This window comes from Gossypium hirsutum, chromosome A05, assembly GCF_007990345.1.
Source record: "Gossypium hirsutum isolate 1008001.06 chromosome A05, Gossypium_hirsutum_v2.1, whole genome shotgun sequence".
Lineage (NCBI taxonomy): Eukaryota > Viridiplantae > Streptophyta > Magnoliopsida > Malvales > Malvaceae > Gossypium > Gossypium hirsutum.
In genome coordinates, this window is record NC_053428.1 from 85,591,542 (window position 1) to 85,601,566 (window position 10,025).

Genomic DNA, 10,025 nt, shown 5'->3' on the forward strand with positions numbered 1-10,025 from the left:
TGTACTTTTGGTAGAGACTAACTGAGGTTGACAAATTATAACTTGCGTGTATGAATAAAAAATAAACCAAACTTTTGATCCTTTATTAATCTTTCAAATGGTTGTGAAAAGGAAGCCCTTGATTAATAAATTTTGGTCCAACCCACAACACTGGATAAAATATTAAAATACAAAGCATAATTATTTAAAATAATAATGACATATGGGAAATGGATCATCAAATTTCCCCAACCAAACACCAGCCTTTTTCTTCCAATTCACGATCCAAAACAAACTTCATATCATCAACATCAACACCTTCATGTTTCTCTCATCATCATCTTCAGTCTTACCTTCATGATTTTCTACCTCTTCTTGAGATTGAGAACTCGCTTTCAAACCATCATTAACTACATGACATTGATCATCTCATCATCATCTTCATCATCATAACTTCATAGTCACTAGATAAATGGTCCAACATCCTTGCTGCTGAAAACCCTGAAAAATTCAAACCAGGCTCTCGGATTCCTGACCGGGGACCCTTAGTCCTACCCATACCATGTTGACGACCTTCCCTCTTCATTTTGTCCAAGAAAGTGATCCCATGTTGCGACCTAAAAAATTATTAATGGATGATAACAGTTGTGACTCTTTTATAGTTTTGGATTTGATTATGGACAAGCTTGGAAGCAAACTTCAAATATTGGTTCGAAGCTACCTGTGGAGAAGCTTTATAACAAATTGATCCTAAGCGACTTATTTAAATTAACAATTGGTAACTTAAACAAGTGTTGAAATAGTTGTCTTGACTAAGTTGCTGCTGCCTTTTTTTCTTATAAATAAAAAAAGAGTCAACATTCCTTTTGGTTTAATTTCTATTAGTCGTTATTACTACTATTAAGTCTGATTTATTCTATACTTTATTTAGTCTTTTCTTTCTGTACTTTATAATTTAAATTTTTATCTAATCAAATGTAGTATTAAATTCATTAGTAAAGTATCTCATATTTCTAAATTATCAAAAAATATCAATTGTGTAACAATACCAGTTTACCTTCTATTTTTATATTTTACTAAAAATGTTATTTGATTTAATGATGTCGTGTATTAAAATTGAATATGAAATTAGAAAAAATAATACTAGAATGATTCAGTTAGAAAACATACTAAATCTACAAAAACGTAATAATATTAAAAGTATTTAACTAAATAAATTTAATGTTATCGTTTCGGTCCAGTCTAAATTTTAAAATTTAAAAAACTATAAAAATAAATACAAATTTTAAAAATACAAATAAAATAATTAAATAAACTTTAGAAACTGAATATACCCAAACAATCCAAATCAGATTTGCATAATAGGGAGTTTAGCCTCTTTCAAAATACCCACCACCATCAGCACAAACAATTAATGGCCTCAGCTCAAGCCATTCGACGTTTTCTCTGGTTTCCCCCCTTGCTTCAATGGAAAAAACCCTATACAAAGCTCTAAACAACCCCCCCCGTATTTTCCAGAAAAAAAGATCGATGGCCCTTCCTTTTAAACAAAGATTAAACCCATTAAACATCCCAACTTCCTCTCGGCCCTCCGTCCTAAATTCAGTTCATCCCACCGCCATGGCAACCCCTCCACGTCCTCTTCTTCCTTCACATTCGACAACCCAATACAACAAGAGAAAGACGATAATAGTATATACATAAAGCCACCGACTTCAAATGCGAGCACCGAAAAGACGACGTCGGTGACGATGCCGATTCGTTCATGACTGGATCGATAGTTGGAGAGATTCTATGAGAAAGTTACTACGAAGAGTCTGATGATGGAGTTGGATGGACTGTTATGCTTGATTATAGGACTCTTAAAACCCCTTCTAAAAGGCCTCTCAGTTACCCACTTTGGCTCTTGCTAAGGCCTTGCTGCTGAATGGAATATCAGGTAGATCATTTTTCTCTTCTTTTTTAATTAACTGTAATTCTTTATTTTGTTTTATAAAATTTGGGGCTTTCCTTTGAGATTGAGTTTGTTGCTAGCTTAGTCTTAGTCTTTGCATTGGGTGTCTTTGGATTTTGTTATGTGGTATGACTTGTCTTGTCTGAATTGGGTGTCGTTTGTGAATGGTAACTTCAGAATGTGGATAGGGTGAATCCAAAAGTGTAGTCTATATGTTTTAGTTGATCATCTTAGGTCCAATTGTGAAGTATTGTACAAAGGCGGTTCCGTGAGTTTTTTAATGACTAATAAGATGTTAATTGTTTTTTAGCAAAAGATGGAATCAGACCCTTTACGATGCCATTGATGAAACTTGCTTGCACGGCGCTGGAAAGAGTTCCTCTCACACGCACGAGATCATTGAACATCTGATGAAGAAATTTGATCAGGACTTAGTTTCTGTCGTGCACCAGAGGATAACACTTTGACGGCTGGTGTTCATGGTGTGTAGGTTATTTCATACTTTGACTGTATCATATCGTACTTTGATACTGATCATCAGGCTGTGCTTGATGGAAACCAAATTCCTTTTCGTTTTGTCTCATGATTATATTATTATTCAGTGTGAACACCAAATGCCAATAATATCTGGCATTGTGGCTTTTTTTTTTTTTTTTTGCAGCAAGGCAAGTTGAGAAAGTTGATCCTTTACTTTCTTGGTTAAATTCTGAATTTGGCTTTCAGCTATTGTGTACTCTAGCTTCTTTGGTGGGAAGCAAGGGAAGTCTCTCAAGGCTGTTGAAAACTTCTGAGAAGACAGATGATGTGAATTGGCAGCAATTGATGCCTTGCAGCTGCGGCACATTCATTGGTTATTGCTCTAGGAATTTTTCGTGGTATTGCAGATTGAGGAAGCAATCGAGTTGATTAGACTTGAGGAAGATTTGCAGGTTCTTTTCATTTCAGTAAAATCTATTATGCTAACACATGCATATGCATGTATATATCATGTACTGAGACATCTCTTGTATTTTGTAGGTGGATAAATGGGGTTTAGTAGAAGGTGGGCATGACGTGACATTGCTGACCTCAAGGTACAAATCTCATCAGCAACCGTGTTCCTTGGTCTTTCTAGGAAGAACTTTTTTTCATTGAGGAAACCTCGAGGCTACGAAAGCTTTTTTTTTTACTATAAATTTCATATCTCCTAATGTGATACTAAGTGTTGTAAGATTGATGATTTTATTGAAATAAATTAATAATTGAATACGAACGAATTAAGTGCCTGCCTTTCATCGACTTGTGGTATTTCTAATGATAGAAGACTCCCATTTGTGTTATACAAGGAAAGGTGATTGTGTGCCTAGGGCCTTGAAAACTTTAATCCATTCTTGTGATCTTGCTTTGCAGTAGCAGACATCTCTTCTTTGCAGCAATAGGTGCACATCGGTGGCTGTCTCTCAATGTCACAATTACAGCAAGCTGTATCACAATCATTGTTGCAACCTGTTTGAACAAGATAACTGAAATATTAGAGCCGGACTCATGTCTTATGCATCGATGTGCATGAAAAATCCATGTTTTTAAGAAAGAAAATTAGCATGAAATATGATCTAAATAAAGTGGATGATCCAAGTTTAATCACATCACCTGTAATGGTTACATACTTTGGTGGCTCAAAGCCGACTGAAAGGCAATTGCTGGCTTGAACGACATTAGAAAAGATGAGGGCAAAAATCCATGTTATTATTACCCACTTCACCATTGTAGAACATACTTGGAAGGTGAAGTTCTCTCTTTGGCACCTGTTTTGATATATATATAATTCTGCTTAAGTCTCATAGATGGTGGACCTAACTCGTTACGTTAGATTTGAAAATGGAAAGTTCACTTTCATACACTTTCTGCGAGTATATTAATGATTCATCCCGAACTATGATGATCAATGATATCATCCAAACCAAGCCAAGTTCTTATTCTTTCGGAACATATATAATAAGAGCCACAATGATTGAATGCAATGTTTGTGTAGTTAGTTACTTCAGAAGTAATTGTTTACTATAATTTGTTTTGCTTTCTACTATAGTTGGTAGGAAATTAGATGGATACTCAAACTCCGAAATCTCTAGCAAAACAGCATGATCAAACCTACCAATCTGAATGTTATTATATTAGATTAAATGCACAACAAAATAAGGATCAATTAAACCAAAATCAGCACTTGAAAAACAAGATTAAGTACAATTGTGAGGGAGAATACAGTTATTAATCAAAGCAAATTGTTCAAGGAATCCTCACAAGAAAAAAAAATCCAGATTGCCTGGTTTTAACATCTTATTTGTGGAGATTGAGACTTCAAGCAGTAAGCTCAAGATGCTTGATGTGTGCGATATGCTTTCCCGGGTTCAGCCCCTTTGGACAAGCACGAGCACAGTTCAATATTGTATGGCAACGATACAGCTTAAACTCATCATTTATGGCCTCCAATCTCTCCTTTGTGTATTCATCTCGGCTGTCGCTTATCCATCTGCATATAAGATGCCTGGTTAACAAACTTTACACACACTCTCAGGAGAAAAGAAGACAGTAATCTGAACGTAAGAACTACCAAACTGGTCAAGGAAAGAACAAAAGATCAACAGGCAACAAACTACTCTAGTTTATTTTGATTGACATGTCCCATTACAAGTTTGATGTAAATCAGTGGAATGAACATGATGAACATAACATCTAATATGGGAGCATCAGTTGACTTGATAGTTTACCAAGAATTAATAAGTGGCCAAAACTTGTCTGGAGCAAAGGTTAAAGCTCTTGTCAGGTACCTAGATAACAGGGGTTCAAACCATTTCATCCCTTCCCCCTCCTCAATATTGTAATGATTAAAAAAAGTTTAATAAGTGAATCATTCTAATACTGTAATTCAGCTACTAATGAGAAATAGCCCTTTTGCAATTTCGCAGCCAAAATTCATGGGGCATTCGACTACTAGAATGAAAAGAATCATCAGAGTTTTCTTAAGTAACAAGGACAATAAGGACCCTAATCTCAAACAAATAGTCAATTAGCAAAAACTTAAACGTAGGTAACAATATTATAATCAAGAATCACTTCCGATGTTGAATTAACACATCAACCCTACATATTATGCCCCCCAGGAACAAAACATCTTCATTCATTTCCGCTTCCCACCAAACTCTTCATTTTCCTTGAAATCTTATGTCTAACCATTAGTATGGAAAGTATGATCTTCCAAATACGAAAAAAAATTTTAAAAAGTTTGAGCATTCTCCTTTCAACACACACCTCTATACAACAGTCATTTCCAAGTCAGGTAAAGTAGCATTCACTTCTACAAGACGGACTATAAACCAAGAAAATCCTTAGCAAACCATGAGCCCAAAAGAGTCCTAAACTTAAACTACTCAATAATCAATAAAAGACTAAATACAAACTTAAGTGAATCAATCAGAGAACCCCAATTTGAAGGGAATAACGTGAATTGTAAGATTCACTATCAAAATAGAAAATAAAAGTTCCTCCTTTTCAGTTATCAACCAAATAGATGGTGGAATAAGCCAAAAGAAAATCACCAACAGCATCAATTTAAGAAATAAAAAGCCTTAAAGCATTCACTCTTAGTGTTCTCTGTTAGTCACTCAAGATAAAGTTCACTCATTTCCTATGACCAATCATATTAATTGCAATCCCAGTCACAATTCAGAACATCAATAACATAACCAAATTAATATTAGACCTGTTGCATGGAGCAGCGGCTAGATAGATCGGATTCACAATAGCTCCTAGTGCTACAACAAACACAAATCACTATACATCCCATCTAGCTAGCTCTATCCTTTTACTCTGCAGATCTCTTTTCCCGCCGTCGGCAGCGGGTTTTTCCTCTTCAACCACGGTTCAATACTCTTATACTGATTATAAAGTTGGTCATATCCACCACCAGATCTTTAATCACGAACATATGCGGCAGAGGCGTTATAGTGGTATCCAACGATCCTGATTCGATCTTGGTCAGACAAGCTAAGCCGTTACAGCCGTTGATGTTCATTGCACAAGAGCCGCATATTCCTTCACGGCAGGAGCGGCGGAAGGTGAGCGATGGGTCGATCTCGTTCTTGATCTTGATGAGGGCGTCAAGGACCATAGGCCCGCATTCTTTTAAGTCGATTTTGTAGTCTTGGAGCTGGGTTTGGTAGGGTTATCTGGATTCCATCGGTAGATTTGGAAGGTCTTCATGTTGGAGGAGCGGCGGCTTTTGGTTCCACCTTTTGAGCTTCTGTTTCGCTAGCGTACGGCCTAACCACCACCATCCTCGACGCCGGAGCCACCTTTGGTGATGACACTCGTGATGCCATATTCATCGCCCGTCGAATAAAGTTGGTCGCCATGGTTTTAGGAGAAGAATATGACAAATCCAGACACGAAAACACAGTTGAAAAGAAAGTAACAAAAAAATTTCAATATTTAGGGGATTTATATTGAACAAGATGACGGAAATGGACTAGAAATAAAAGTTGCGGGTTTGGTGATAAGAGGGGTATTACGGGTATATGCTTTTGGTGCCCTTTTCCTATCGGAGCTACCTTTCCTAGGGCGTGTGCTGAGCCTCAGCATGGCCCCTAGAAAGAGTGGGATACGTGGACGACCATGATTTGAGGACGTTTATTGAGAAGTGTGAAATTATACCTCTAGGGCCCGTATCAGGAGATGGATTTATGTGGTTGAATCAAATGCTTTAGTTTTTTTCCCTTTTTCAGGAGTATATCTAACGTGGTGTGAATCAAAGTCTATTAGATATACCAGAGTAATTAATATTAATTGCATAGAATTTAAAATTTATAAGATTTTTATCTTGTAGATAAATATTAATATCAGTTGATGATATAATTAAATTTGTACTGTTAGATATTAAGAATTTAATTTTAAATAGAGATCTTTCTCTCATTTGTAATAATTTTATTTTACTTCACTCATTCTTGAATTAAAGAATATATTGAAAATATTTACTCGGACACCTTGTATACATTTATTTTTTGTGGTTTTTCATTTCTCTCATTGCTCTTTCATTTCGAGTTGGTTCTGCAATATTTTTTTATACCTCAAAGAATTTTCTTGAAAGTTGCTAAATTAACTTAAGTAGATTTAAAATAAAGAAATCGTTATTGTACAGTTTTCCAAATTTAAGTTATAGCCCTATAAAATATGTATATTTCAAGAGGAAAGGTTAGGATAACATAAAATTTAATATAAACCTTTTTGTAAACTATAGAAATAATCATAAAATTATGCTTCAATTGCTCTCTAGCTTTAAAAAGTTTATAAAACTATGAGGTTGTTGCATTATGATCACCCATATAGATGTGGCATGTTAATTTTGTTTGAATAATATTTTGACCTTTTTTATTTTTTTTAAATATTTTATCAACTAACCATGAAATATGGTGCGAGGGTTGCTTACTTTATTTTTTAATTATATAGTTTACGATTCAATCTTCAATTATGAGAATAAAACACATTTTATAGTCAATCATGTACTTCTTCTTTCGTTTTAAGCAATGATAGCTTCCTCTTCCATTCTTTGTGTACAAGAACTTAGGGGTGAAAAATTTTTATGGGTTTACAAATAATTGGCTTTTTTACCTAAATATTATGAAATAAAATAAAATACTTAAATAGTATGTTAGTTGGATTATGTACCAAAATGGTACATTGATGTAAGTGGAGGGTAGTGCATAGGCGGCATCACTTTAAAAAATGACATAGTTGACTAAAAAAATTATTATTTTAATAGTGGTGCCTACCTGATAGGCGGCACCAGTATTAGATTTTCTAATTAACATCCCGGTTCAATAATAAAGCTTAGTTATAAAAATATAGCAGAACATAAGGAAGAAGAGAGGGAGAAGAAAGAAAGAAATGAAATGTATTTTTATTTTTATTTTTATTTTTATTTTAAATAGAATATATTATTATAAGAATAATTTTTTTTAGTATTATATAGTTTTTTTAGTATTTTTTTTATGTTTTGTTTTAAAGTTATTTTGTTTATTGTGATTTGTTAGATTATAAATGTAAATTTATATTAATTTTTAAGTTAATTTGTTTGTAAGTTTTGTGTTTACTTGTTTAAGGTTTATTGTGATTTGTTAGGTAACGAATGTTATGTTTTAATATATTTTTTAATATATTTGAAAGTTATTTTGTTAATAACTATTATGAAGTAATTGTTAGCTAGTGATAACAACAGAAAAAATAGATAAATACTGAAAATCGAAATAAAAATATTTTCTGTCATAGATATTGGTAGAAATGACAATAATCTGATATTGCCTGATGAGATAATAACTTTAGCACAAAGAGAGAAAGTTGATAAGATGGTGAGAGAATTGCAAGATTACAGAATGACACCAGAAGAAGACCTCATTCAACACCTTATTATCGTAAATCAAAATATGCAAGAAGTGTTATGAAAGGTTATGAACTGATTAGAAAGAATAAAGTGCAATACTTAACCCTTAGAGGGACATCAATAGAACGGGAGCATCAAATCATTTTAGACCAACTTCGGAAGACACGAACCTATTAGAATCTAGTTATATACTTCGTGAAGTTTATAATCTCTTATAGAGCAAGGAAAATAGCGAGACAAAGTGTAGGTTCTCAAAAGTTGACTAGGAAGCAAAATGTGTTTGACATACCATGGATGGATAAATTAGTTGTTAAGAAATTACCAAGAGAATTTCTAAATTTAATACCCATTATAAAGATTAAAGAGGAAGAAGATCCTGAGGAATTTCCAAATTGGATTGTAGAAGATGAATTTAAAGAGAATTCAGAATTTAATATAGAGAATTTCCTAGAGAAGATACAGGATCAGAGATGGAAGAAAATGTAGAAATGAATTTAAGTGGTTAAATGTAAAGATAAATGTTGTTCATGTACAAAATGAGAACTAAAAAAGTTTGAGCTTATGAATGAAAAAAATTGCATATTGATATAATTTTGGTCTCTTTTTATTCATTAATTTTTTTATGTGGCTATTTTTTTGCTGTTCGAAAGTGTTTTAAAAATTTTTATTTCTTTTTTAACAGATTGAGTATTGAAGATGGATAATCAATTTTTCGTATGTGTTTATTTCGATAGAATAATCTTGACAACGACTGTTAGATGTATATTTGAATGTCGCCAACAAATAGCAATAAAATTTAATAGAAATGTCTCGTTCGATGATATGAAAGAAAGGATTAGTGTAAAAATTGTTAGACGTTGTAGGAGAAGGATCTCGAAACTTTTCTACAAGTTTCCAGTTTCGACAGATACCATCAAATTCATCGAAATGGAACTTATAAACGATGAGGACGTGGAAACAATGGTGGCTTTTTATTGTGGGAATTAGAGTGACCAAAATTCACCGATTCAGTTATTTACTGAGTTAGCTGGTGTGAAACCAACTGAAGATCTCAATCCATTAGGTGAAGAACATGAAGCTCAAGAACCGTATATGGTGGCTTTGATATCGTACGTTGATAGTCAGTCGACTGTACGCGGGATCGATATCAATTTTAATGTTGCACCAGATATTGATGTGGTTGGTGATGATGGATACGATAGTAGTAATCCTTGTGATCACGAGGTCGATAGTGATAGTGATCTTGCTGTGGACGAGGTCCCGAATGATATTAATAACGAAGACGTGAATAACAATGGAAACATTAACGTGTATTCAATCGAGAACCAAATTTGATGTATTTTGATACACAATAATCCTAGAGCACACATGTCGCTCATAGACCCCGGTGCGGTGTATGCAGTCGAGTTCTCGAAGTACCCTGAAATACTACCTACTCACTGGTTGGCTGTAGATTCCGATCCTGATGAGTTATTCATGGGTCAGAGATTCGGAAAGAAGGAAGAGTGCATATTTGCTATTAAGCGGTATAGCATAAATATATTAGTGGACTACAAAGTCGTCGTGTCTAAACCAACATTATATATTGGGGAGTGTTAGAAGTCGGCAGAAGGCTGCAATTAGTAGGTACGAGTCGTATTTATTCAGAAGTTGCAAATGTAAGAGATACGAAAATTTGTTGGG

At 34.1% G+C, this 10,025-nt stretch overlaps 2 pseudogenes; one reads left to right on the forward strand and one right to left on the reverse strand.

Moving 5' to 3' along the window:
• The window catches only part of LOC121228962 (uncharacterized), a 10,509-nt pseudogene extending 7,325 nt beyond the window's left edge, over positions 1-3,184 (forward strand).
• A 2,620-nt stretch (positions 3,185-5,804) lies between these two features.
• LOC121229550 (succinate dehydrogenase [ubiquinone] iron-sulfur subunit 2, mitochondrial-like) lies at positions 5,805-6,370 on the reverse strand (annotated as a pseudogene).
• Between the last annotated feature and the right edge of the window lie 3,655 nt (positions 6,371-10,025).